This window comes from Zea mays, chromosome 10 (assembly GCF_902167145.1).
Source record: "Zea mays cultivar B73 chromosome 10, Zm-B73-REFERENCE-NAM-5.0, whole genome shotgun sequence".
In the NCBI taxonomy this organism is placed as follows: Eukaryota; Viridiplantae; Streptophyta; class Magnoliopsida; order Poales; family Poaceae; genus Zea; species Zea mays.
The window spans coordinates 86,429,114-86,453,605 of NC_050105.1; the positions used below are offsets into that span (position 1 = coordinate 86,429,114).

At 51.8% G+C, this 24,492-nt stretch overlaps 1 pseudogene; it reads right to left on the reverse strand.

The window, feature by feature from the left end:
- LOC109942853 (RNA polymerase II-associated protein 3-like) overlaps positions 1-24,492 on the reverse strand; it is a 58,626-nt pseudogene that overhangs the window by 18,516 nt on the left and 15,618 nt on the right.

Genomic DNA, 24,492 nt, shown 5'->3' on the forward strand with positions numbered 1-24,492 from the left:
GATAAGCCTCCAAAGTTAGCCAGACCCGACAACGAGGTACCCGATGCTCCTCATACAACTGCACCGTGTACAAAGGGGGCGTAGGGTAACCGGCAGAGTTAAGCACTTCCCACAAGATGGAGGGAAAGCCATCGCGAGAAAGGAAGTCAGAACTGAAACGAGAGTCTCCTCCACTGGCGGGGGTGGGTGAATTCATCTGCGGAAGGGAATCAAAGATAAAGATTATGGTGGAAGGAAAAAGAAAAAGAGAGTCCGTATGGTTTTAAAGAAAGGGGGTTAGCTCAAATTTTAATTCCTCTTTGGGTTTTATAATGCATGCATGCTGGAAGAAACGTTGCCTCTCAAAAGAAAGATAGGGTGCCTTTTTAGGGCATCCTTAAAATATAAGTATTGGCCCACAGGGCCTAATTAATTAGCCACCTATTTCTCCCTCTATGCCTAAGGCCTTTCGTCCTAGGTCTAGCGGTCTAGTCCTGACGATCCGTAACAGTTTCTAGGCAAGTTTTAGGTTTTGAAAATTGGTATTCATGGTTTATTGTCCTTCTCTGTGGTGGAATTTGCTCTGATAACAGCTGTGGCAGAACCACCCGAATTATTCCAGCTTAAGTGCCTAAGTCACGCCTCAGGGGCCGTAACACACTTAAATCGGAATAACCCGTCAGTCCTTCAGATCTAGTCTGATAGAGCCACTTAACCAGGATCAAATTCCACAATCCCACTCGAAGGTGAGTCACAGAAGAAATACAATAAAACAGGAAACCTCAAATTAAGTACTGAGTTATTACATAAATCGGAGTTTTTGAGTAGCAAATATAGTTCACAAAATAAAGTGCAGCGGATAATCGATGTCGTCGGTAATGAGGAAATGGGCAAGGCCTAGCCCACTACTCCTCATGCTCCTCTCCTGCCGGAGCAACATCCCACTCGACCGTCCAACCCGGTGGCAGGGTGGTAGGCCAAGTCACACCATCAACCATTTCCTGAATGGTACCTGCAAAATGGTGCCACAAGCAAGGCTGAGTATACTAATACTCAGCTAGACTTAACCGGTGTGAGGAGTCTACTCCTCTACCTCTAGACTATGCAGTTGTTTGGCTGAGGGGTTTGGTTTGCCAAAAGCACTAGCTGTTCCTAAAAGCAAATTTTAGCTTTTCAAATTCTATCATTATTAACTTAGCTAGATTTGCTCCTTCTAAGCATACATGGTAACAATCAATTAGTTCAATCAACAAGTTATCTCATGTAACCACATTTCACTTCTTACTCGATGCAGTACAAGGAATCAAGCAGTCTCATTAGCTGTGAGAAGCAGACGATTCGAATCGAGTTTTAAACCTTGCAAGGTAAACCTAAACACACGACATGTCAGGGTACTTCGACCCTACACATGACAACCGTCCCCATTGATTCCCCATTCGCGTCCAGGCCTCACCGCCTTGGCATACAATGCTCCACTGACCCCGGCTGCCGCCGTGAAGTGACCGCACTTGTACCCACCATAGCTAGCATGGGAGACCCAGTCTCAGATCGCATGAGCGATAAAGTCCGCGCCCGGCTTCACTCAGGTACTAGGTTTACCGGTTACCATTTTTCCCGACATGTGCTTAGTACGTTCAAAAGCTTGACTCAGGTATCCACACATTAATCCTTAATTCATTTTTCCCGTCTCATGGACAAGGCATCCTCCCTAGATCCAAGTCCATAGACCAACATAAATCCCGTTATCAAGATGAATACAATCAATTCCTGACCTCGCGCGAGTGCTAGAAAATCACTCGACTTCTACCGAGATCCTGATTAGCAAGCAGCTACTCGGCCTAGCATACTAGTATTCATCTCAAAAAGGAATCCTAAGTTCATGCAACTAGAGGTTTCAGGCAACTCCTACGCTTAAGTGCACATTGCAATCCTACAAGCATTAAGTGTAGTAAAGTAGCATATAATAACATGGTTATGCATAAAACCGGGGCTTGCCTTCAATTGCTGGGGCTGCGGGGAGATCCTCGATAGCAGCCTCTGAAGCCTGCTCCTGGTCCTCCTCTTGGACAGGTCCTTGCTCGGGGATGAGCACGTACTCTCCGTCGGCAAGATTACAATCTAATGAATGCAATGCGTAAGATATATGCATGATATGATATGTGCTTTTAGAAATTACAACTTTAAAGATGTATGATCTTTTGAGTTTAAACAAGTTAACTTTACTTATGTAAAACCCTTTAGTGGTATACTTGGTAAATTGGGTTAAACTTAGCTAAGGTAAGTGGTAGGTTTATTTTTTTGGAGTTCCACTGAATTCCTTTTAAGTCTTAGGGATAAATGATAAGTACTCAAGTTAGACTTATTGAGGTGGGGTTTATTTCTTCTTTCCTTTTTCTTTTATTCTTTTAATGTTTTGGAGTAGGTTTGAACTACAAGTTGCTTTTATAAAATTCCAAAAATTCTGCAAAAATTACAGTGGCTTGTTACTGGTGTGGGTTGCTCTGTCTCAAAATTTTGGGATCAGAAGATGAATAGTTTTCTCTGGACAAAATTATCAAACTCTAGGGCAGAAGGGGTGCTTTGAACTACAACTACTATTTAACAGTGGGTAATTCTCTAAAACTTATTTTTGCTGGCTTTTAGGTGTTACAACATGACTTGATACAAATTTCTAGCCATTACTACCTTTTAATTATTTTTCTATGGTTTTCTCAAGTTTCTAGCCAAATGGGTGCTTTCTACTACCACTATATTTGAAAAAAAATCAAACAACAGAGTTCTTATTTTTCATAGTTAGTATTTTGTGCAAGAGCAATCATTCTGAAGTTTGGCTTCTTTTTGCTTAAGGGAAGGGGTGGTTTGCATTATTTGAATTAAGTGGCCTTCCTCCTAAATCATTTGTAATAGGTATGGGTTTGCTTCTTTTTCATGGGTTTGCATTTTTCTCTGGTAGTTTATCTCATCATGGACTTAGCTAATTTTTGGTTGCCCATTATCACATTAATAGGGGTTGTTCATGATTTATTTGGAAAATGCCTTATTATCACTTTGTATTTATTTTCCTTACTTAACAAGTTGGGCTGAGGTGCTCTGTATTTTTGTAGTGGGGCTCTGGTGGTTATAAGTCCACTAGATTTTTATTAATCATTTTGGTTATAGTTTTGTAACTCTAATAATTGATTTTCAGTCCATATAAGGCTAAACAAATCATTTTAATTTAAAACTGGTCCAAATTAAACATCTACAAATTTTCTTAAGCTCAGCACAAAAGAAAAACTAATTTTCCTTAATTAAACAAGGTTTAGTGGGTTTCTGTTTTTAATTTTAAACTTTAAAATTTAGAACAGAAAGCATAGGGTTTACTATTTTTAAATGATAGATCATAAAATTCAGGAGCTAGCAAAATTGGTTTGACAACTTTTTATTAAGATTTCATCAAGTTATGGATTTTCTAAGTTCTCTAGTCATTTTAAAAAGAATAACAGAATTGATTAAATGGAAATCCACTTTGCACTGGGGTCCCTGGCGGTTTTCTAAGTTTTCTTCGCGAATCAGTCCTTAGGTTACTATTCACATGAGTCACTGACATTACAGAAAACCCCTCGGGTTCTACAAATCCTAACCCGGGGTCCTTCTTCTACCTTAAACAGTAGCCGCGGCGGAGAAAAGGGCGGAGGGGCTTACCGGCGGCGAGATTGCTCCGGTGAAGTGGTCGAGGACGAAGGGGAGGTCTCGGGGATCACAACGGTGTGCGGAACGCCGTCGGAGATGGCCGGAGTCGGTCGGTCCACGTGCGCAGGCGGGGATGCTCGTCGGCGGCGAGGAGACCGGCCTGGTCACGGCGAGATAGTTCAATCAAATGGGTCAGGGAGGTCCACGGGATGCCAGAGAAGCTATGAGCGCAAGGAATTGGTCGGAGACTCACTGGATAGCTCGGTCCACGCGCGGCGGCGGAAGACCGAAGTCCGGTGAGGTCGATCTCGGGCCTCCGGTGAAGTCCGGCCGGGTCCGAGGGCTTGGCAAGCTTCACGGGCTACTGGTGGAGCTAGCCGAAGCACTGGCTTGCCCAGAGGATGGCTGGAGTGGGCTGGCCACGATAGCCGAAGCTCTGGCGGCAATGGCGGGCGGAATTAAGCTCGCCGGAGCTAAGGGAAAGTGGCTGGCCGGTGAGGGTGAGTGCGGGGCGAAGTGGGGCGCACCTGGGAAGGCTTTATAGGCACGGCGCGGTGCACGGGCGGTCGTGGACCGGCGAGTGCGCGCGGGCGTGCACTGGGAGGCGCGGTGCGCGAACGGGCGTGAACCAGGGGTGTCAGCCACGGTCGAACACGTGTTTCCGTTGCCTCTGCCCCTGTTCAAGCGCCGATTGGGAGCAAATCTTCGCGAATTTGGGCAAGATCGCTGCAAGGGATTTGTTCACCAGACCAAGCTTTGTCTTTTGTGTATGGACGTCGCGCGGTTTTAGGCTAGGGACAGGGAGTTGTAGCGTCACCAAGGTGCCAGTGTCAGAATGCCTGGTCCCGAGGTTAAGCTACGCCAAAACCGTGCCAAATGAATTTGGTTTGAGTTCAAACTTTTCCAGGATGTGTTCAAGGGAATTTGGCACAACTTTGATATTTGGATCTCCTGGCTTTGAGTTTCGAAAGGCAGAGAACACATATGATCTTTGGGAAGAGGTCTGAAATTCAGAAATTCAGAAATCTGAATTTCTCCAAGGGTTCATAGATCAAGGGCTGATTTGGGGATTTATTTGAGTTATTTTGGCTAAGCCTTCTGAATCTTTCTTGTTGCTTAATAAATATACTTTAACTTATATAATTGGCTCAAGTCAAAATTTTAAACTTTTCATTCCCTTTTTCTTATTTTCTTGAATTTTTGTTCATGGGGCTTACTTAGGGTTTTTAATTAGGGTTGCACATTCTACCCTTTTCAAGGACTCAATTGTTTTGATCATGACACTTTTAAGTATATACTTGGTGACTTCTTTATTACTTAAGTTATTTTGATGCTCATGCCTACTTTGGTTCACATAAAATAATGGTTCTTGGTTTGGCATTTGAGAGAAACCCTAGGTGACACTGGGGTGTCACACGCCCGAACTCGAGGAGACCTCGGCCCAGCCCGAGGTACCCTCGGTCGCCGAGGGTGAGGCCCTGCGCATCGAGGGTGAGCGGAATGGGGTTGCACCGAACCAAAACTGGTAGACCCCGTACCTGGAATATCTCCTCCGAGGAGAGCTGCCCCTCGACAAGGCCGAAGCTCGGCGACTGGCTCGGCGTGCCAAGTCGTTCGTTTTACTGGGTGATGAAAAAGAGTTGTACCACCACAGCCCCTCAGGCATTCTCCAACGATGCATATCCGTCGCCCAAGGACAAGAGCTGTTACAAGAAATACACTCGGGGGCTTGCGGTCACCATGCAGCACCTCGGACCCTCGTGGGAAACGCTTTCCGACAAGGTTTCTACTGGCCGACCGCGGTGGCCGACGCCACTAGGATTGTACGCTCCTGCCAAGTGTGTCAATTCTACGCAAGACAGACGCACCTGCCCGCTCAAGCCCTGCAGACAATACACATCACTTGGCCGTTTGCCGTATGGGGTCTGGACCTCGTCGGTCCCTTGCAGAAGGCACCCAGGGGCTTCACGCACCTGCTGGTCGCCATCAACAAATTCTCTAAGTGGATCGAGGTCCGACCCTTAACCAGCATCGGGTCCGAGCAGGCGGTGGCGTTCTTCACAAATATCATCCATCGCTTTGGGGTCCCAAACTCCATCATCACCGACAATGGCACGCAGTTCACTGGGAAAAGTTCCTGGACTTCTACGAAGATCACCACATCCGTGTGGACTGGGCCGCCGTAGCTCACCCAATGACAAATGGGCAGGTGGAGCACGCCAATGGCATGATTTTGCAGGGACTAAAACCGAGGATCTACAACGACCTCAACAAGTTTGGCAAGCGGTGGATAAAAGAATTACCCTCGGTGGTTTGGAGTCTAAGGACGACGCCAAGCCAGGCCACGGGCTTCTCGCCGTTTTTCCTAGTCTATGGGGCCGAGGCCATCTTACCCACGGACTTGGAATACGGTTCCCCGAGGACAAAGGCTTACAACGACCAAAGCAACCAGGCCAGCCGAGAAGACTCACTGGACCAGCTAGAAGAGGCTCGGGACGTGGCCTTACTACACTCGGCTCGGTATCAGCAGTCTCTGCGACGCTACCACGCCCGAAGGGTTCGGCCCCGAGGCTTCCAAGAGGGAGACTTGGTACTTCGGCTGCGACAAGACGCCCGAGGGCGCCACAAGCTTACTCCTCCCTAGGAAGGGCCGTTCATCATCACCAAGATTTTGAAGCCCGAGACATACAAGCTGGCCAACGATCAAGGCGAGGTCTACAGCAACGCTTGGAACATCGAACAACTACGTCGCTTTTATCCTTAAAATGTTTCAAGTCGTTCATGTATCTCGCTTTCTTTACATGCATAAATAAAGTCTAACCGTCAAGGAAGGATCGACCTTGCCTCGGCAAAGCCCGACCCTCCCTCGGGGGCTAGAAGGGGGGAACCCCCTCTGCGTCAAAATTTTCCTCGGAAAAGTTTTCTACCAAAACGACTTTTGTGCTTTTCGACTATATCGATAACGAAATCCTGAAAACGACGAGAGGAACATGTAAACGGCGAGGCCGACCGAGCCGAGGGACTCCTACGCCTCCGGGATACGGATACCTCACTCATCACCTTCCGCGAAAAGTAACTCGTGCTCGAATAAGCGATTCTGCTACCGTCGAACAAGTCCTAACGCACGAAACGAGAGGAAAGAAAACGCAACTTTACAATCCAACAATAAAAATGTTTAGGCCTCAGCGGCCGCAAAAGACATACGCATACTTAAAACAAACTGTTCCTGCAGGCTCAGACATCGGTAGGGGGAGGAGCAACACCCTCGGTGTCGTTTCCACCCTCGGCAGAATCTGGCCCGGCCTCAGACGGCGACACGGGCAGAAGGATCTCCACCTCAAAGGAGGAAGCCAGCGCCGCGCTTGGACCCTCGACAGCCGCGTCAAGCCTCTCGACCTCGGCTAAGGTAGCCTCCTCTTCGTCGGGTAAGCAGTACCCCTCGCTGACCCGCTCCAGATCCACGTCGTAGTGGGAAGCGAGCACGGCGAAGGCCCGCCTAACACCATGGTGCAGCGCCCCGCGGAGTCTGCTGCGCACATGGCCGCACAAGGCCCGCAGATGACTCTGGGGGGAGCTACCCGAGGGGACGTCGTCGAGGCCGAAGGCCCGGCAAAAGGCCGAGATAGCCTCGGACATGGCCATGCGGTCGGCCTCCTTCTGCTCAGCCGCCTGGGCAAGCGCCTTGCAGTTCTTGACGGACTCGTTAAGAGCCGTCTCGAGCCCTGCAGATAGCCGGACAATGTTCTTCAGACACGAAGAGAAGAATGAAGACAAAAAACAAAGTCACAAAGCAGGCAAAACATACCTTCGGCCCGGGCACGCTGCTGTGAGGTCATGGCTTGGGCGGACCGACCAGACCCGACGGCCACGGCCAGGCCCTCCGCAAGGGTCCCGGCCCAAGCGGTCCCCTCGGGTCTAGAAGAGGAGGGAACTCCCTTTGCGTCAAAATTTTCCTCGGAAACGTTTTCCGCCAAAACGACTTTCGTGCCTTTCGACTGCGTCAATAATGGAATCCTAATGACGAGCGAGAGAGACCTTGAACGACAAGGCCGACCGAGCCGAGGGACTCCTACGCCTCCGGGATACGGATACCTCACTCATCACCTTCCGCGAAAGGTAGCTCGCGCTCGGATAAGTGATTCTGCTACCGACGAACAAGTCCTAATGCTCGAAATAAGAGGAAAAAAGCACGGCTTTATACCCAAATGTTCAGGCCTCAGCAGCCACAAAGAACAAACACTCATACTCAGGGTAACTACGCTACCTAGACTTAGACGTCGGCAGCACCCTCGATGGTTTTCCCGACCTACGGCAGATGTCTTGGTACTTGAAGCTATTACATCTTGCTCTCAAGAAAGTACCATTACAAACGGGACTCTGGCTCCATTCCCGCGGGAATGAACTATCTCCACACCAGAAGGCATGCGAGATAACAAACTCCAGGCGGCTCGCCGACGACCACTGCACCAGCAGCTACAACGACCTCCGCCTCGGACGGCTAGATAGCAGCAGCGATTGCCTCAGGGCAAACGCTACTATGAAAAGGCCCTCGCCCACGTCCCCCTACGAGGGATGAGAACCAGCCATTAAAGCCAAAGAGCCGGAGGCCCGGAGCGCAGGTGGCACTGACGGTCTCGTCGGCGGAGGCAACCGCTTCTGCAGGAGGAAGCCCCACCTATGGCGACCACCACCTCAGCACCGACGACAGCGGCCACCTGCCCACCAACACCGCACCGGCAAACAGCGGCCGCCCCAGTGCGCACCAGCAGGTCCTCACTCTCGTCCTCGCCACAGGAGCAAGGGCGGGATTGTCCCATAACACGAACACCACCCTCACGGCGTACGACGTGTTGTGTGACCCCCCGGTGCAGCCGGCTGAGGGCAAGGGAGAGGCCATGGCCCGGCTCGCTCTTCCCCACCACAAGGCCTACGGTCATCATCCTAGGTGATCGCCGGCGGGGGACTGCAGCCGGGTTGCATGATGAAAATCCTTGAAGCCGAACGATGACTGAAGAGCGCCAACCCCCACGAGGTCGCGCTCCTCCAACAGCAGCAAGAAGAAGACAACACAGGTGCACCCCATCCGAGGGCTCGAAAGGTGGAAGGGCGCGATGGATGAGAGGAGTGCGAAGGCATGGCTACCGCCTGGGGGGTCGATCCCTTTTTAAAGGCAGATCTCCCCACTCGCACCCCCAAGCGTCACGGGCAAAGTCTCCACCGACACGCTCCAGGGTTCTCACCCTACGACATGAGGGCTGGGTCCCACATGTCATACGAGCTGACCCGAAACGCGAAGAAGGCAGACCGCCGAACGCGAAGCATGTAACCGCCCCACGGTTATAAGCATTCCCTCATCCTCGCCGAAACCAGCGGACCGCCACGCAAGAAGCATACAACCACACCACGGTTGTGCACCCTTTCGGCTTCATCGCATCCGGCGGTCCAGCATGGAGGCCCGGGCCCACATGTCATGTAACCGGCGCGCTGGTTACTATGTGCAAGGAAACCGCACCACCACTTGCGCCAATGCCGCGTCTTCTCGACTGCAGAACCAGTGCAGCGACTCAAGGCAGCCCTGCGCATGACCCAACAGTGCCAATTAAGTGCGACGATCACGGGTCACTCAGCCACGGGATAGGCACGAGTTGATATGACCAGAGGCGGGCCGGTGGTAATTGCAGCAACAGACGTGCGGAAGCAGCAGTCCAATCACCTACAGGCTCGCATCCTCTCCTGAAACGGCAGGGGAGCCCTCTCCCACAGCATAAAAGGCGATGCACCAGTGTTCCGTTCCTCCAACGACTCGCGCACGCGCAACAGATGTCCCACGAATCGCCCGTCCCGTCGCATTAACTCCTTGGTAGGGCAAGCGACACCTCTGACAGGCGAAGCGGGCGACGTTTCACTTCCATCATGATGACCGCGTCAAAAAAGGTGCGCCACATTATTTAAATTCATATCCTTTTCCTTTTCCTCTCTCTCTCTCTCTTGCCACAGGGACCAGGAAAGGGGATATTTCGAAAAGGATCCTTCTTAGCGAAGGAAACGGGCCCCGAGCCCTCCTACTGATCAGGAATTCGAAGGTTGCGCCCTGCAGGGTTCGGCAACCGCCCAGAGCACTCGGGCTCCTAGCCCTTTACTGATCAGGGGTTCGAAGGCTGGCCCCTCGAAAGGGTTCGACAGCCGCCCCAGAGCACGCAGAGTCAGGGATGACCTTGGGTACGTCCGTTACATGGCCGAGGCTCGGGCTACGCTCCCGAGGTACCCTAGGACATTTCCGAGACCAGCGGGAACAATTTGTAATGGAATCCCACCGGAGGGAGGCACCGAGCCCTCGGACCCTATCAAATGGGTCCGGGTCCAGCAAATCACCTGCAGGTACTTTTGGAGCACGCCTCTGGGCCACTAGCCGACCCTTATCGAACGGGGCTCGGGCATCCACTCGGATTACCCGCTAGCAACTCACTGGAAACACCATGTTCGGTGCCCTCCAAGGGTAACATGGCGCTTTCCCCCCCCTTCCTCCTCGTGGAGAGGCGACGTAGGGGCGTACAATAAAAGTCGAGACGGTCCTTGATCGTCCTCTCGCTCCGTGCAGAGGCTCGGGGGCTGCTCTCGCACCAGGCTATGGCCAAACTGTTGACCACGTCAACAAACCAGCTTAAAAACTCGGAGCCTGACCGTGCACCCGGGCTACGGCCAGGCCGCATGAGGGAACAAGAAGGCCGACCGAGGCATCACAAAAAGAATTAAGACCTCAAAGGAGTCAAACTACTCCTCCGAGGCCTCGGGGGCTACACCCGATGGGTGCGCTCGCGCGCACCAATCAGGACAAAATATAACCGAGAAGGGCTGGTCCCCTTGCAAGAAATCCGGCAGAACCTCCAAGCGAGTACCTACACTCCCTTCGAGGCTCGGGGGCTACTGTCGGGTACCGTAATTAGGGGTACCCCCAATGCTCCTTAACCTGGTAGGAAAACATCTTCAGAACAAACCATAAATGACTGATAAGCACGGTTCAAGTCAGGGCCTCGTCTACCAAGGGACGCGACCTCGCCTCGCCCGAGCCCGGCCTCGGGTAGGAACAGTAGTCCCGGACGGATTCACGCTTTGCCCGAGGGCCCCCTCAGTCAGCAGACACACCCTCGTCTCACCCGAGGCTAAGCTCAGGCAAACTTTGTCGTACAGCAACCTCGGCCGAATCTCCTTACCAACCGACCGTATCGCATGCGCATTTAATGCGGGGATCGCCTGACACCTTATCCTAACACGCGTGCCTCAGTCGGCAAGGTCGAAGTGACCGCAGCCACTTTGCCCCTTTACTGACCGTTCTGACAGGAAAACAGCGCTATTCACCCCGTTCCGACTACTGTGCCAACCACCAGGGTAAAACTGACAACAATAAGTCACAACCTCCCTCGAGTTCAGCCTCGGGCGCAACAGGGAGCTCCGCCTCGCCCGACCCCAGGCCTCGGCCTCAGCCTCGGCCTCGAGAGGAGTCACATCCTCGCCCGACCTCGGCCTCGGCCTCAGGAGAAGTCTCCGCCTTGCCCGACCTCGGCCTCGGACCGACTATACTACAGGGGATACATCATTACCCTACCACTAGCTAGCCACCCCTTGCTACGAAGGAACAAGACCGGAGTCACGTCAAACTACTCCGGTAGCAGGTAATGATGGTTCCCCGCGTGTGCCCATGACGTTGGTTGCTCTCAACCCCCTACGAAAGCAAGGAAACGTTAGCAGGATCCATGCCGCACCGCCAGCTATGCTTTTACAGGGCTCAAGCATTTCTCCGACGGCCACGCTAGCACGTGTACAGGGCTCAAGGCATTTCTCCGCCAGCCACGTTAGCACATAGCTAGACCCCCATTGTACAGCTGGGCATCTCCTTGTATCTATAAAAGGGGATGTCCAGGGCCTTCCTGACGAGGGCGAAGGCAGGCGAAGAGAGGCAGGCAGAGTAGGAGAGACGCGGTGGAGGCTAACTCAGACACCTCACCTCAAGACCGAACCCTCTCTCTCTCTCTCTCTCTCTCTCTCTCTCTCGCTCTCTCGCGACGCTTGTAACCCCTACTACGAGCACCCCGGTGCAAGATAATATAAGCCTCACCCTCCCGCTTGTGTTCCATCTTGCATCAACCCATCTGGGCAGGGACACGCAACGACAAAATCACTGGTCGGTTGACGGTCCTCGTGGGTCCGAAACGCTGACAATGTGCAAAGCTTTTATCTCAGAATACTACTTCCTTAGCTCTGGATTGTTAGGATCAAGACTGATGGCAAATTCAGGATCTATACACATAATTGGTGTATAATACATGTCACCATTCATTGCCTCGTTAAGCTTCCCAAGTTCTCTCCAGCGTGGGTATGCTTTAATATAGCGATCATCAATATTTAGAGCTTCAGTGCAATCATCATCTGCCGCCTTGAATCTGATGAATTCCAAATATGAAATATAAGACATCACCAGAAAGCAGATCTTGGAAACAAAACATTAAGGTTCCACAGTGTTGAGTTTGTGATCCAAATTCTGAAAAAGGCGGTCAAATTAGCAAGCGAAGCGGAGGCCCATCGCGCGCCTTCGGCCTGCAGCCCAGGGACGCCTGGGGGTGCGGGGGGCTCCACCCCCCGCGGCATGGATCGTTCTCTACTCACCTTAGGATTTCGCCTCTATAAATACACTTGTAATCCTGCGATCTGTAACCACCCGAAAAATAGTGATATTGTTGTTGGCCAACGCCCGTGGTTTTCCCCCCTTCGCTTTGGAGGGTTTTCCACGTTAAATCTGTGTCTTGTCTATGTTTGATCTACTTTGTGTCGTATTGATCCATAATACACAGGACACATTAGATAGGTAAAAACATATCATAAATAGCGCTGATAGCAAGAACCAAGACTACCGAAAAATGCCTCATCAGCAGTCTCAAATAGCTGGTGGCAACCAAAATATGGCTTTAGATTCAATGGAGATGGGGTACGTCCAGTAAAAGCAGAACAAAGGAAGAAACAACGTAATAAGGTGCAGCGAATGCAAACTCCCAGAGCAACTTGCCTTCTTAGTTTAAGATATGCCATAGCTCTACTTGCAAATGTGATTGTTGTAGCTAGGAGACAGTCCAATACTTCTGGAATAACACTCGACGGCATCAGCAAACTTCTTCTGTTTGAAATATTCATTTCCCTGCAAACAAAACACATGAAATGACATATATAGCTGAAAGGGAAATAGGGTTAATCTTTTTCTATAAATAATTTTGGTGGTTGAATGTCCAACACAAACAAATGGACTAACTAGTTTGCTCTAGATCTCAAGTATTACAGGTGCATAAGGTTTAACACAAACCAATAAAAGATTCAAGCTGGGACTGAGTCGAACCAGAGCAAAGAACTGAGTGTGCTGTGGTCTGGCACACCAGACAGTGTCCGTTGCACCAGGACCGTACAAGGGTCAACCAGCCACTCTCGGGAAAACACAGGCGCGCTCCGCTATAATTCACCGGACTGTCTGGTGTGCCGCCGTACTGTCCGGTGTGCCAGCGGAGCAACGGCTAACTCGTGCAACGGTCGACTCTGATAGGAGCTATAGTGAGCAAACAGTGCGCGACAGAAGTCAGTGCAGCGAGTCAGAGGGGCACCGGACTGTCCGGTGCACCACCAGACTGTCGGGTGCCACAAGAAGACAAAGGCGCCAACGGTCAACTGCTCCAGAACCCTAACGATTGGGTGACGTCGTGGCACACCGGACTGTCCGGTGCGCCCATCGCCAGCAGCCTCCCAACGGCTACCTTGGTGGTTGGGGGCTATAAATACCCCCAACCACCACAACTTCAAGTATCCAAGATTTCTGAACATCACATTCAATACAAGAGCTCTAGCATTCACTCTGTCGGTACCCTAGATTAGGGGTACCTCTTACTACGTTATGAAGGCACGATGCCTGTGCGGCTATCCTTAGCCGCGCAGAGAACAGCCCTAGGGGTATCTCGTGAGCAGTTAAGGTGGCGTTCTCGGAGACAACGTCATCGGGCTCAGAAGGCGCAGGACCTCTGTGCGCACAACCCGGACCCCCGAAGTAAAGCAGCCCGAAGCCATTGGATAGGGTTCGGACCCCACCAAGTGAGCTCCGGACCACCCATAACAAGGTCCCGGGAAAGGAAATGACGTGACCTAGGCATGGGTCCGGTATTGACGTGTGTCCAGGCTCTATCCGGAGCGCCTCCGCTCCCCGCTCGGCCGAGGGTCTAATGCTGGCACATGGCTTATTGTCCGTGATGTAGGCCAGCGGGCCGAGCATGACGTAAGGGCTCTGGGCGGCACGGCCTCCGCATTTATTGCGGAAAGGACACGCCGCCTGTCCACCCTTCTGACAGGTGATGTGCCCCCACGGCATTTATTGCGTCCTATCCATTCCGCTGGCAGGCGGCGCCAGGGCCACCCTGCAGACGGCGCACCTGTCCAGTCCGTTGCCGAAACAGTGTGCCCGTGCTGTGCGGTGCACTGTACTCATCTCTTATACGAGAAGCTTCCCCCTGTACGCCGAGGCTATGCAGACCTCGGGTGTCAGGGTGCAAAAAGATTGCTCTAGCAGAAAATATTAGTAGCTACATCCGCTATGTTCCCGGGCCCACATGTCGGGGCTCAGTACCCTTGTACAGGTCCTCCTTTAGCTATAAAAGGGGAGGCATGCAACGTTACAACACAGGCTCAATCTTTAGACTTAGACCCAAGTCATTCAAGACAACTCAAGCTCTCAAGCAATACAACACACAGTGGAGTAGGGTATTACGCTCCGGTGGCCCGAACCACTCTAAACTCTTGCGTGTTCTCATGTTCATTCCTACATCTCGCAACAAGCAAAACGCTTAAGCCCCCTCCACATCTTAGGACTTAGGGCGGGTGCACTCCGCCACCCGGCCGTAGAATTTCCTCTCCGACATTTGGCGCGCCAGGTAGGGGGCTAGGCATTAGGTTTTTGCTTGTTTCCTTGCTCAGCATGAAGGTGCAAATCGTTGAGCACCGCGCCGAGACTTCGGTGGATTTTGTGGTGGAGGAAGAAGCTGCTTCTTACACGCCACAGGTTCCCAACCGCCCTGTGCCGGGCACTGCTGCTGTAAGCAGCCAGGGAGTTGCTCCAGGAGCGTTGTAAGCAGCCAGGGAGTTGCTGCGACACCCTCCAAGCTCCACGGCCTCACCAGGGGCCATGAAGCAATGGCGGGAGGACATCGACCGACTGCTCAGTATGGCACATTCTACCTCGACTAGGTCGAGGCCACGGTCATCCAGGCGCCAACATGAGGCGTCGGCGTTTGTGCGCTCACCCTCAGTGAGGGGCGCATAGACCAACGACCTTCGTGTAGAACTCGATCGCAGGCGTGTGGGAGAGGACACCCGGGTCTCTTTGGAGAGGGCGCGCGAGCGCCGCCAAAACATCGAGGGCCGCAACCTCGATCAAGACTTCGCTGTGATAGCATCACAGACACTAATGGGCACCCGGTCCCAAGCGGGTGTTCCCTTGGCCGGCGTGGGCTGCGCCGCTCTCGCGGATCATCTCCGTGCAGCGTCATGGCCGCCCAAGTTCCGACCGCACCTGCCGGAAAAGTACGACGGAACGTCAAACCCGTCGGAGTTCCTGCAGGTGTACGTCACTGCCATCACGGCAGCAGGTGGAAACACCGCTGTGATGGCAACATATTTTCATGTCGCCTTGTCTCGACCAGCCCGGACATGGCTCATGAACCTCGCCCCAGGGTCAATCTACTCCTGGGAAGAGCTCTGCGCACGGTTCGTTGTGAACTTCGCCAGTGCTTACCAGCAACACGGCGTGGAGGCCCACCTGCACGCAGTAAGGCAAGAGCCCGGAGAAACTCTCCGGACATTTATCTCCCGCTTCACCAAGGTGCGAGGTACTATACCTCGCATCTCCGATGCTTCTATCATCACGGCCTTCCGCCAGGGGGTACGTGATAAAAAGATGTTGGAGAAGTTGGACACACATGACGTGGAAACGGTCCCCACTCTCTTTGCTCTGGCCGACAAGTGCGCTAGGGCTGCTGAGGGCCGTGCGTGGCACTCAGCGCCACAGACCGGGACTGCCCAAACGGGCGGCTCAGGTGCCCTCGCTCAGGACGGCAAGAAATAGAAGAAAAAGAATCGCGGCAACGAGAAGCCACACTCCACCGCTCTGGTCGTGGCAGCTGCGACTGGGGGTCGGGGCGACCGCAGCAAACGCCCACGACCACCAAGGGGTAATGGCGGCACATGCCACGTGCACCCCAACGGTCGCCACAGCGCCACAGAATGTCACGAGATCATCGACCTCGCGAAACATGTCAGCGCGCGGCGTGAGCAGTCTTCCGGGGATGGCTCCCCACCTCGTCGTCGACCCAGCAAGGAAAAGGCCAACGACAGAGAGGTGGCCGCGGCCGAACCGGACCTCGGGTATCAGTCACCCGAGGGGGTCCTGAAGGATGTCTTCACTGGAGGCTCCAATTCCGGTGAAGACAACTAGACGGACCACCAGGGGGCCTCGTGCTACCTGGCCTACGGGGCCGAAGCCTGCCTTCCCCCGGAAACCCTTCTAGATTCCCCACGGGTCCAACCTTTCGATGGGTTTGTGTAGGGGCCACTACAACGCGAGGACGTGGACTCAAGCGGTGGACTCAGGTGTCAAGTTGCAACTCGAAATGCACATCGTAACCAAGCGCTCAAGTACTATGGCCGACTGTTCGTGCATAGTAGGGAACCCAGGGTCGGGACCTAATCCTGCGGCAAAGTACTGAACCAAGAGGGGATCTGCAACCTCTCCCCCAGCAGGGAGGAACCCCTCAAGGCAATGGAAATATGCCAACCCGAGGGATGCCAACTTTGCTATAGCTAAAGAAGTACCCCTTCCTATCTCTGTAAGTTCAATCCATAGAAGCAACTCTGAGGGGTTAAATTTTTCTCCTTTTATAATTAAATTTCGCATATGTGTACACCAGCCCGGTGAGGTCAGCCCACATAAACCCGGCCTGATGGTTTACACCCATGCATGTCAAGTTATAAAAAGGAAATTCACCCCCTCGGATGCGTTTCTATGACAACTTTATCTTCCTGCTCCATGGATTTGTCCTACAGTTTTCAGATAATACCTTTTATCTAACTCACCCGCACGGTTCCCATCTGTCCTGACATGACGACATCTGAATTGAGCAGCTAGGTTTGCAGTTTAGTACCTCCTTTACGAAAGCAGGGAGGTCCGACAGCCTGGGGGCCGGTTCCAAAGAACGGGAGCTCGTTCCATGGAGTGGTCCGGAGCAGTGTAGCCACTTAGCCTGGTCCCGTACCGTAAGCCTGCACAGCCCACCATTTTGTGATGGGTGCCTTAGTATTTGGAACTATAATTCTGTGGGTCTGACAACCTGGGGTCCGGCTCAGGAAAATGGGCACTTGTCTCCTGGGGTGGTCTGGAGCTGTGTAGCCGCTTAGCCTGGTCTCGTACCATAAGCCTACACACTCCACCACCCTGCGACGGGAGTCCTAGTATCTAGAGCCACGACCCAAGGGGGGTCCGGACACGCAACTTGGCCACCCGAACTAAACCCTGGGAGTCCTGAGCATGTATCAAAGGATGGCTAATATCAGGCAGGGGACCCTATGGGTGTACTACTAACGCTCCCTAGCTGAAGCTGTGTACAGATTCAGATCCCAGCCGAGGCTGCCTCCCGAGAGTTGTTGAAACCCTTTCAGATACGCTGGTATCCAACCTCGACACATCAAGCCTGCATCCCAAGCGGGGGGCCAGGTACCAGGGAGGAGTCAACAACATCACACACAGCAGGAACAGGTGGTACACAGATAAGTGCTAACATTGCTTGATAAATAATACTCAAGAGTACCTTACAAAAAGCAAAAGTATTACATCCGCCTTCAAGTGGAATCCTAGTTCCATCTCTACTCTGCAGGTATAAACTACCAGACGCCAGCGGAGTCGCGCTGGAATGCTTGCGGCCACTATCCTTGCGAAATCCTCCAGAACGGCGTGACAGCGGTGATGGCCGCCTCAATGCGTGCGCCATTGCGAAGAGGTCCTCGCCCCCGTCCTCCTACGGGGGGCGACAACGAGGCCATTAAAGCCAAAGAGTTGGAGGCTCGGCGGCAGGTGGCGCTGGTGGTCTCGCCAGCGGAGGCAACCACCTCTACAACGGGCAGCCTCACCAGCGGTGGCAACCACCTCAGCACCAAGGACAGCGGCCACCTCTGCACCGGTGGCTTACCGGCGACGGCAGCTGCCTCACCGCGTGCAGAAAGGTCCTCGCCCCCGTCCTCCTACGGGGGTGAGGACAAGACAATCCAAGAACGCGACCACCACCTCCGCGGCGTACGACGTCTTGTACGACCCCCTGGGCGACGTCAGAGCAGTGCGGCCGGTTGCGCAGGGAACGCCACGGATGCGGCAGACCTATGCACGGCGCAACCGTCGCCCGTGCGGTGAACGAACAGACACGCCCCGCTTGGCGGCGGGAGGAGGCGCTGGAGGCTGCACCAAAGCCATCCAAGCCAAGGAGCCAGACACACGGCAGCTGACGGCGCCTGCAGCCGGCCGGCCCCGCGTAGCCGAAGTTCGCCTCCTCCGCAAGGCTGGTGAACATCCTTCTCCTCCAAATGCTAGAGGAAGAAGTAGGTCACCAGCCCATGCGGAAGGCAGGACCCCAACTCGGCTCGCCTTCCACCCCAGCGAGGATGATGAACATCCTTGAAGCTTAGGGCAGGGGGGAGGCGTAGCCCGGCTCGCTTCTCTCCACCATGAGGCTGGTGGTCATCCTTGTAGATGACCACTGATGGGAGACTGCGGTCAGGCTGCATGATGAAAATCCTTGAAGCTGAGCGATGGCAGAAGAGCGCCAACCCCCACGAGGTCGCGCTCCTCCAACAACAGCAAGTAGAAGACAAGATCGGCAGCACCACCGCGCAGGAAACGAAGAGCGCGAGCTCCCCGGCGGTGAGACCGCTGGGGGGCGGCCCTGACGTGGATCCCTCCAGCGAACACCGGCGCGCCCCATCCAGAGGCCCGGAAGGCGGAAGGGCGCGGTGAATGCAAGAAAAGCGAGGCATGGCTACTGCCCGAGGGATGAACTCCTTTTTAAAGGCAGATTTCCCCGCTCGTGCCCTGAAGTGTCACGGGCGAGTCTCCCCCAATTGACACCAAGGCACCCAGCCTATGGCATGGGGGGCCGACCCTGCGTGACTCGCAGCTGGCTCGCTGGGGCGAAGAAGGCGAATTGTCGCACAAGGAGCATGCAACTGCCCTGCGGTTATACGCCCTTCCATCTTCACCACAACCAGCGGTCAAGAAGGCAAACCGCCGCACAAGGAACGTGCAACCGCCCTGCGGTTATACGCCCCTTCATCTCCACCGCAACCGGCGGTCAAGGAGGCGAACCGCCGCACAAAGAGCATGCAACCGCCCCGCGGTTGCGCGCCCCCTCAGCTTCGCTGCAACCGGTGGTCCAACCTCTGGCATGGGGGCCCAGGCCCACGTGTCATACACCCGGCGCGTCGGTTCCTAGGAGCAGGAAAGTTGCACCGCCGCTCGCGCCAATACCGTGCCTCCTCGAGGCCGTCGCAGAAGACTAAGAAGGTAAATTTTCAAAACCAATGCAGCGACTCGAGGCACCCCGTGCATGGCCCAACAAAGACATTAAGTACGGACGTCACGGGCCAGTCAGCCGTGGGGGTAGGCGTGGCAGTCGGCGTGACCATAGGCGGGCCAGCAGTAACTGCATCAACGGGCGTGCAGGAGCAGCGAGCCGATCGCCAGTCAAACTCTGGCCCCACCTGCAGGCTCGCATCCTCCCCTGAGGCGGGCCCGGGGGCCATTGTCGGTACCCTGGATTAGGGGTACCCCTTACTACGGTATGAAGGCACGATGCCTGTGCGGCTATCCTTAGCCGCGCAGAGAACAGCCCCAGGGGTATCTCGTGAGCAGTTAAGGTGGCATTCTCGGAGACAACGCCATCGGGCCCAGAAGGCGCAGGACCCCTATGCGCACAACCCGGACCCCCGAAGTAAAGTAGCCCGGAGCCATTGGATAGGGTTCGGACCCCACCAAGTGAGCTCCAGACCACCCATAACAAGGTCCCGGGAGAGGAAATGACGTGACCTAGTCATGGGTCCGGTATTGACGCGTGTCCAGGCTCTATCCGGAGCGCCTCCGCTCGGCCGAGGGTCTAATGCTGCTACATGGCTTATTGTCCGTGACGTAGGCCAGCGGGCGGAGCATGACGTAAGGGCTCTGGGTGGCGCGGCCTCCGCATTTATTGCGGAAAGGACACGCCGCCTATCCACCCTTCTGACAGGTGATGTGCCCCCATGGTATTTATTGCGTCCTGTCCATTCCGCTGGCAGGCGGCGCCAGGGCACCCTGCAGACGGCGCACCTGTCTAGTCCGGTGCCGAAACAGTGCGCCCGTGCTGCGCGGTGCATTGTACTCATCCCTTATACGAGAAGCTTCCCCCTGCACACCGAGGCTACGCAGATCTCGGGTGTCAGGGCGCAAGAAGATTGCTCCAGCAGAAAATATTAGTAGCTACATCCGCTATGTTCCTGGGCCCACATGTCGGGGCTCAGTACCCTTATACATGTCCCCCTTTAGCTATAAAAGGGGAGGCATGCAACGTTACAACACAGGCTCAATCTTTAGACTTAGACCCAAGTCATTCAAGACAACTCAAGCTCTCAAGCAATACAACACACAGTGGAGTAGGGTATTACGCTCCGGCGGTCTGAACCACTCTAAACTCATGCGTGTTCTTGTGTTCATTCCTACATCTTGCAACAAGCAAAACGCTTAAGCCCCCTCCACATCTTAGGACTTAGGGCGGGTGCACTCCGCCACCCGGCCGGAGAATTTCCTCTCCGACACACTCCTAGACACAATTCAAAAGATCAAAGCCACTCCAAGTCCCAAATTCATCTCAAACACTTAGTGACTTGTGAGAGAGAGAGATTTTGTGTTCTTTTGAGCTCTTGCTTCTTGGATTGCCTTTCTTCTTTTCCCACTCTTATTCTCAAGTGCTTTGTAAGCGAGGCAAGAGACACCAAGTGTGTGGTGGTCCTTGCGGGGTCTTAGTGACTCGTGAGATTAAGGAAGAAGGCTCACTCGGTCTAAGTGACCGTTTGAGAGAGGAAAAGGGTTGAAATAGACCCGGTCTTTGTGACCTCCTCAACGGGGACTAGGTTCTTTAGAACCGAACCTCGGTAAAACAAATCACCATGTTCATTCGCTTGATTCTCATTTGATTTGTTTCCCCATCTCTCCCGGACTTGATTTTAGTTCTTACACTAACTTCGGCTTGTAGTGTGTGTTTAAAGTTGTAAATTTCAAATTATGCCTATTCACCCCCCTCTAGGCGACTTTCAATTGGTATCAGAGCCCGGTGCTTCATTAGAGTCTAACAACTCGAAGTGATGTCGGGAGATCATGCCAAGAGGGAGATCGTGACCGGCGACAAGCCTGCAAGCTCGGGAGAACCCTTTCAAGGGAGTCCAGCAACAAGCATAAGGAGGAAACCTCTTCCTCCACCAAGTCACATTGGAGAGGTGACAAGAAGAAGAAGAAGATGAAGAAGGTCGTCTACTACGAGACCGACTCTTCGTTACCCTCCACATCAAGCTCCAAGTCATCTGTCGCTTCTAAGCGCCATGAGCGCAAGAAGTATAGTAAGATGCCCCTTTGCTATCCCCGTATTTGAAAGCGCGCTCCATTACTTTCGGTTCCCCTAGGCAAACCACCATATTTTGATGGTGAAGATTATTGTATGTGGAGTTATAAAATGAGGCATCATCTAACCTCACTCCACAAAAGCATATGGGACATAGTTGAATTTGGAGCATAGGTACCACAGATGGGGGACAAGGATTATGACTCGGACGAGGCCGCCCAAATACGACACTTTAACTCCCAAGCAACTTCTAAACTCCTTGCCTCTCTATGTCGAGAGGAGTATAATAAGGTGCAATGGTTAAAGACCGCCAAGGAAATTTGAGACGTCCTCAAAACAGCGCACGAAGGGGACGAGGTGACCAAGATCACCAAGTGGGAGACGATCGAGGGGGAGCTCGGTCGATTCGTCCTCAATAAAGGAGAAGAGCCGCAAGCAATGTACAACCGGCTAAAGACAATGGTGAACCAAGTGTGCAACCTCGGGAGCACCAAATGGGATGACCATGAGATGGTCAAGGTTATTCTTAGATCCCTCATATTTTGTAATCCTACTCAAGTTCAATTAATACGTGGGGATCCTAGATATAAACTAATGTCTCCCGAGGAAGTGATTGGCAAGTTTGTGAGCTTTGAACTTATGATCAAAGACTCCAAACACATTGTCAACTTGGAGCAAGGCGCCACCTCCACACCCGAGGTGCAATCCGTCACACTCAAAGCGATGGAAGAAGAGAAGGAGTCTACACCAAGTAGGCTTCCCATCGACGCCTCCAAGCTCGACAACGAGGAAATGGAGCTCATCATCAAGAACTTCCGCCAAATCCTCAAGCAAAGGAGGGGGGAAACTACAAGTCCCACTCCAAGAAGGTTTGCTACTGGTGTGGTAAGTCCGGTCACTTTATTGCAAAATGTCCTATTTCTAGTGAAAGTGACAGGGACGATGTGAGGAAAGGGAAGAAAAAGGAGAAGAAGAGATACTACAAGAAGAAGGGCGGCGATGCCCACATATGTTGGGAATGGGACTTCGATGAGAGCTCCACCGACTCCTCCTCCGACGAGGACGCCGCCAACATCGCCGTCAACAAGGGCCTCCTCTTCCCCAACATCGGCCACAAGTGTCTTATGGCTAAGGACGGCAAGAAGAAGAAGGTACACTCTAGAGCCACCCCTAAATATACAACATCTAGTGATGATGGTAGCTTAGTGATAGTGAAGACAATTTAATGTCTCTTTTTGCCAACCTTAGCATGGATCAAAAGAAGAAATTGAATGAATTAATAGAAGCTATTAATGAGAAGGATGAACTCTTGGATAGCCAAGAGGACTTCCTTATTAAAGAAAACAAAAAATTTGTTAAATTGAAAAATGCTTATGCTCAGGAAGTAGAGAAATGTGAAAATTTTATCTAAGGAGCTTAACATTTGTCATGATTCAATTTCTAGCCTTAGAAATGAAAATGCTAGCCTAGTTTCTAAAGTTAAAGATTTAAATGATTGCAATGATTCTATTTCCTATCTTAGAGATGAGAATGTTAAATTGAATGCTAAGATAGAAGAATTAAATGCATGCAAACCCTCTACATCTACAGTTGATCATTTTTCTATTTGTACTAGATGTAGAGATGTTAATATAGAAGCTATGGATGATCACCTTGCCATGATTAAACAACAAAATGATCACATAGCCAAATTAACTGCTAAAATTAATGAGCATGAACTTGAAAACGAAAAGTTTAAATTTGCTAGAAGCATGCTCTATAATGGGAGACGCCCCGGCATTAAGGATGTCATTGATTTCCAACAGGGGAGCAATGTCAAGCTTAATGCCCCTAAAAGAGTGTCTAATTTTGTTAAGGACAAGGCTCCCATGGTTCAGGATAATGAAGGCTACATTTTATATCCTGCAAATTATCCTAAAGATAAGATTAGGAAGATTCATGCCAGGAAACCTCATAATGTTACATCTTATGTTTTAACTAACAAATCAGGCAAAGTAGTTGCCAAATATGTTGGGAGCAAACACAAGAGCTCCAAAACTTGTGTTTGGGTACCCAAGGTGCTTGTTTCTAATGTGAAAGGATCCAAGACCGTTTGGGTACCTAAGAACAAGGACTAAATTTGTTTTGCAGGTTTATGCATCCGGTGGTTCAAGTTGGAAAATCGATAGCGGATGCACAAATCACATGATAGGGGAGAAGAGAATGTTCTCCTCCTATGAGAAAAATGAAGATCCCCAATGAGCTATCACATTCGGGGATGGAAATCAAGGTTTGATCAAAGGTTTGGGTAAAATAGTTATATCTCCTGACCATTCCATTTCCAATGTTTTTCTTATAGATTCCTTAGATTACAATTTGATTTCTGTTTCTCAATTATGTAATATGGACTACAACTGTCTTTTTACAGATATAGGTATTACTGTCTTTAGAAGAAGTGTTGATTCAATAGCTTTTAAGGGAGTGCTAGAGGGTCAGCTATACTTAGTTGATTTCAATCAAGCTAAACTAGACACTTGCTTAATTGCTAAGACTAATATGGGTTGGCTCTGGCATCACCGACTTGCCCATGTTGGAATGAAGAATCTTCACAAACTTCTAAAGGGAGAGCACATTTTGGGACTAACAAATGTTCATTTTGAGAAAGACAGGGTTTGTAGCGCATGCCAAGCAGGAAAGCAAGTTGGCACTCATCATCCACACAAGAATATAATGACGACTGACAGGCCACTCGAACTACTCCACATGGATTTATTCGGCCCGATCGCTTACATAAGCATCGGCGGGAGTAAGTATTGTCTTGTTATTGTGGATGATTATTCTCGCTTCACTTGGGTGTTCTTTTTACAGGAAAAATCACAAATCCAAGAGACCCTAAAAGGATTCTTAAGACGGGCTCAAAATGAGTTTGGACTAAGGATTAAAAAGATAAGAAGCGATAATGGGATGCAGTTCAAGAATTCTCAAATTGAAGGTTTTCTTGAGGAAGAGGGCATCAAGCATGAGTTCTCTTCTCCCTACACACCTCAACAAAATGGTGTAGTGGAGAGGAAGAATATAACTCTTTTGGACATGGCAAGAACCATGCTTGATAAGTACAAGACACCGGACCGGTTTTGGGTTGAGGCGATTAACA